This window comes from Choloepus didactylus, chromosome 6 (genome assembly GCF_015220235.1).
Source record: "Choloepus didactylus isolate mChoDid1 chromosome 6, mChoDid1.pri, whole genome shotgun sequence".
Classification (NCBI taxonomy): Eukaryota; Metazoa; Chordata; class Mammalia; order Pilosa; family Megalonychidae; genus Choloepus; species Choloepus didactylus.
The window spans coordinates 13,148,206-13,153,029 of NC_051312.1; the positions used below are offsets into that span (position 1 = coordinate 13,148,206).

The following is a 4,824-nucleotide window of genomic DNA, read 5'->3' on the forward strand; positions in this document are numbered from 1 at the left end:
ATGGGCAAATGACTTGAATAGACATTTCTCCAAAGAAGACATAAGAATGGCCAATGAGCATGTGAAAAGATGCTAAACATCTTTAGCCATCAGGGAAGTGCAAATCATACCAACAATGAGATACCACTTCATACCAAAAAGAGGACTGTGAGGTTGTGGAGAAATCAGAACTTTTATACATTGCTGATGTACCTATGCAAAGAAAAATGTTTTATGGTTCATTAACATACAGAGGACAGCTTGCAGATGCCACTGCCCACTGCCACAGCAGTCCCCCACCCACAGCCACAATCAATCCCACAGTGTTCATGTTCTTTGACATCACAGTCAACAATGATCCCTTTAGCCATGTCTCCTTTGAGCTATTTGCAGATAAAGTTCTAAAGACAGAAGACAGTTTTCATGCTGTGAACACTGGGGAGAAAGTATTTGGTTATAAGGATTCCTGCTTTCACAGAATTATTCCTGGGTGTATTGCCAGGGGTGACTTTACATGCCATAACAGCACTGCTGGCAAGTTCATCTATCGGGATATGCTTGATGATGAGAACTTCATCCTGAAGCATAAGGGTCCTGACATCTCTTTGGACAATGCTGGACTCAACACAAACAGTTCCCAATGTTTCAACTGCACTGCTAAGACTGAGTGGTTGGATGGTGTGCCGGTTTTAATGTATTATGTCCTTGAAAAAGCCATGCTCTTTAATGCAATCTTGTGGGCTCAGATGTATTAGTGTTGATTAGGTTGGAAACTTGATTGAGTGTTTCCATGGAGATGTGACCCACCCAACTGTGACACTTTTGGTTAGGGTACAACTGCTTGATAGAATGTCTCTACAGAGGTGTGGCCCCACCCATTCAGTGTGGGTCTTCATTAGTTCACTGAAGTCTTATAAAATAGTTCAAAAACAGAAGGACCTCAGAGCTGCAGCTTAGAGAGACATTTTGGAGAACACCATTTTGAAATGCAACCTAGGAGCAACCAGACAGGAGCCACGTGCCTTCCCAGCTAACAGAGATTTTCTGGATGCCATCGGCCTTCCTGCAGTAAAGGTATACTTATGTTGATGCCTTAATTTGGACATTTTCATAGCCTTCAGTCTGTAAATTTGTAACCAAATAAACCCCTTTTATAAAAGCCAATCCATTTCTGGTGTTTTGCATAATGGCAGCATTAGCAAACTGGAACAGATGGCAAGCACAAGGTCTTTGGCAAGGTGAAACGTAGCATAAACATTAAGGAAACCATGGAGCACTTTGGGTCCAGGTATAGCAAGACAAGCAAGAAGATCACCATTGCCAACTGTGGACAAGTCTAATAAATTTGATTTGTTTTGTCTTAACCACCATGCTTTTCCTTCTGTAGCTCATGGGAGCACCCCACCACCCCTGGTCTGCTCTCAGTATCATATAAACTTTGTGATTTCACTGAAGTTCTTTGTGTTCTACTCTGTTCTGGTTTGCTAAAGCTTCTCTGAAGAAAGGCTGATGACATCTGAAGTTCCTCTGTCACATGGGAAGGCACATGGCTAGAGTCTCCTGGTCCTCTCCTGGGTTTAGCTTCTGGATTCTGTGACTTTGTCCAAAATGTCTCTGGACTTCTGTCTTAGCTTCTCTCTTACCTTCTCCCAAGATCACACTCTGGATTACATATCTTAGCTGCTCTCCAAAATGTCTCTCTCAGCATCTCTGAGCTCTCTTTCTGTGTGAGTTCTCATAAAGGATTCCAGGAAAAGATTAAGACCCACCTTGAATGGGCAGGGTCACATCCCCATGGAAACAATCTAATCAAAATCCACCCAATTTAGGTTTACCACCACAAGATTGGATTAAAAGAACATGGCCTTTTATGGGGCACATAACAGATCCAAACCAGCACATTCCCCTTCCAAGCCTAGCTGGATTGCAGAGTTAAGTTTATGATTAGGAAATAAAAACTTCATGCAACCAAAAAGAAAATACAGAGGACAATTCAAGCTTGTTCCATACAATATTCTGGAATAGAATACCTGGTTACACATGCTATGATCTTAGGCAAGTTATTTTAAATCTTTTGAGTTCTGCTTTCTGTCCATTTAAAATGAAGGTGAAAAGATCACCAGCCAACTAAGAGAGCAGATGTGACTGCTGGACACAGCTGAGGCAAAGCACCTTGCACAGTGCCTATTTTAGTTTGCTAAAGCTGCTGAAATGCAGATACTATAAAATGGGTTGGCTTTTGCAACTGGGGATTTATTAACATGAAAGACTCATTCTGAGGCTGTGTCAAGGCATTAACACAAGATGTTTTCTCCCTGAAGATGGGTTACCAGTGATCGTGAGCGTCTCTGGCAGATGGTAGGCACATGGCGATGCCTGCCATTCTCTCCATTCTCTTCTGGGCTTTATTGCTTTCAGCTTCTTGTTTCAGTGCCTTTCTCTCTGCTTCCAAGACTCTCTCTCTCAGCTTCTGTGCATCTCTCTCTTAGATTGTGTCTTGTTTCCATGTTGTTTCTCTAAATTTCATGTTCTTATAAAGGACTCCATATAAAGCAAGACTCAAATGAAATAACCTAATCAAAAGTCCCACCCACAATAGGTTTACAACCACAAGAATGGATTAACTTTAAAAATGTGATCTTCTGGGGTCCATAAAGCTTCAAACCATCACAGTGCCTTACATAGTAGGTGTCTTATAATTGAAGGTTATTAATATTCCAAAATGAGTTCACTTCCTTCTCCCAGCAAGCAGGGTGGACTGCTTTGGTTGAGAAAGTTCAAAATTATTGGACAGGAGTGGTGATGTGGTTGCAGTTGGCAGTGTGAGTTATTTTCTACTCTGCTAGTTGAGGGCAGCAAGATCACCAAGGAATACAAAGCAAGGACTTTAGTTTTCATGTAATTCAGCATCTACAGTTCTGGGTGCTGCTATCCCAGTTTCCATAAATGTTCAAAGGAGCCTCAAGTTTGGATTCCAAGTGGCTCAAAGATAAAAACAATAACCTGAGGTCTGGGTGTAGTTTAGAACCCCTTGGAATGCAGGTTATGGCTGGCTTTCCTTTCCGTGCCCATTCTTCCTTTTCCCAAAGCTTCTGGAGAAGTCAACATCATGGAAGCCCAGAGGCAGCAGAGGTTGATACAGTCCTTTCCCAAACAAAGCTTATCCAGCATTCACTGTTGCTTGGTCAACTGAACTGAAGGGCATGCCCATGCCCATGACCCCACTAAGCACATGGATTTAGGTTCATGCAGTGAAAGACCAAGATGGAGCAAGAACAAAGCTATGACATAGTCTACCTGGAGGATATGTGGAAAGCCTCATGGAGCAAGTAACTAACTGGGGCTTGACAAGAGTGGGCCATGTAGGGAAGGTGGTAGGATACAGTGAGGGGATGGGGCTGCTGCTCACAAATGGGTCCTGCTGGAGCAGGAGCCTAGATGAATCTAGTTCTTTCATTTTCACTCTGACCGGGGTGAAGGCCAAGCCCAGATCTATTCCCAGGGATACGGCAGAACAGGTTTTTTAGTTCATCCCCCAATAAAAATAAAAAATAAAATATAAAATATAAAATAAAAAACTAAATTTGATGAATAACAGAGTTTTTAAAAGAGTAAATTCTTTAATTTTGATTACATCCAATTAACATTTTCTTTTATAGTTCACACTATTGGAGTCATGTGAAAGAAATTCAAACCAAACACAAAGATAGAAACAAAAACATTTTCTCATATTTTCTTCTAGAAGTTTTTATACTTTTAGCTTTTACACTTAGGTCTATGATCCACTAGGAGCTAAATGTTGAATATGATATGATGAAAGGGTAAGAGTTTTTTTGTATCTTTTTACATAACCAAATGCTCCAGGACATAGCCATTCCACCTGTCAAATCAAGTGACCACATACATGCAGTAATTTTTTTGGATTCTCTATACAGTTTCATATCTATTTTTCTATCTTTATGGAAATGCCATAGAATAAGAATGTAATAAGTCTTAACGTTATGTGTGTAATCCCTCCAAATTCATTCATATTTTTCAAAGTTGTTTTGCCCAGTATAGGTCCTTTGCATTTAAATAAATGTTTTATAATCAGATTGTAAATTTCTATTTTATTAAATGACTGACTTTTTGAGGAAAAGGTGGTCACTGATGCTGTCACATTCCAATTCCCCACTCTTCCTGACTCACGCTGTTCCCTCTCACCGGGGAACAAGTCCATCAGGAAGTCACACCACAGCCATGGCTTTTGAGGACCCCAGAAAGATGCCCGTGGAAACAGAGGTGGCAATTCATCACATTAGAATCACCCTAGCCAGCCACAATGGGAAGTCCTTGGAAAGGTGTGCGCAGACTTCATTGGAGGTGCAACGGAAAAGATCCTCAAAGTGAAGAGACCAGTTCCAGTGCCCACAAAGGCTCTGAGAATCACCACAAGGAATTCTCCTTGTGGTGCAGGTCCTAATACTTGAGACCATTTCCAGATGAGAATCTATAAGGAACACATGGACTTGCACAATCCATCTTGGATTGTTAAACAGATTACTTCCACCAGTAGCAAGCCAGGAGCTAAGGTAGAAGTCACCATTGCAGATGCTTAACCCAACTATTTTAATAAGCTGATTGTCAGTTGCTTAAAAAAAGTGCCTATATGGATTTTGATTGGGATTGCATTCAACCTATAGAACAATTTTGTGGGAGAGGTGACATCTTAACAGTAATGAGTTTCCAGTCTATCAGTACCGTATCTGTCTCCTCTTTGGTCTTCATTTCCTCTCTGTGACACTTTTAATTTTCACTGTAGAGATCTTTCATATCTTTACCAAATTTATTCTTAAAGTATTTGGT

The 4,824-nt window shown here is 40.8% G+C and overlaps 1 pseudogene; it reads left to right on the forward strand.

Moving 5' to 3' along the window:
* The first annotated feature begins 4,218 nt into the window (after positions 1-4,218).
* Positions 4,219-4,577, forward strand: LOC119538390 (annotated as a pseudogene).
* The last annotated feature ends 247 nt before the right edge of the window (positions 4,578-4,824 follow it).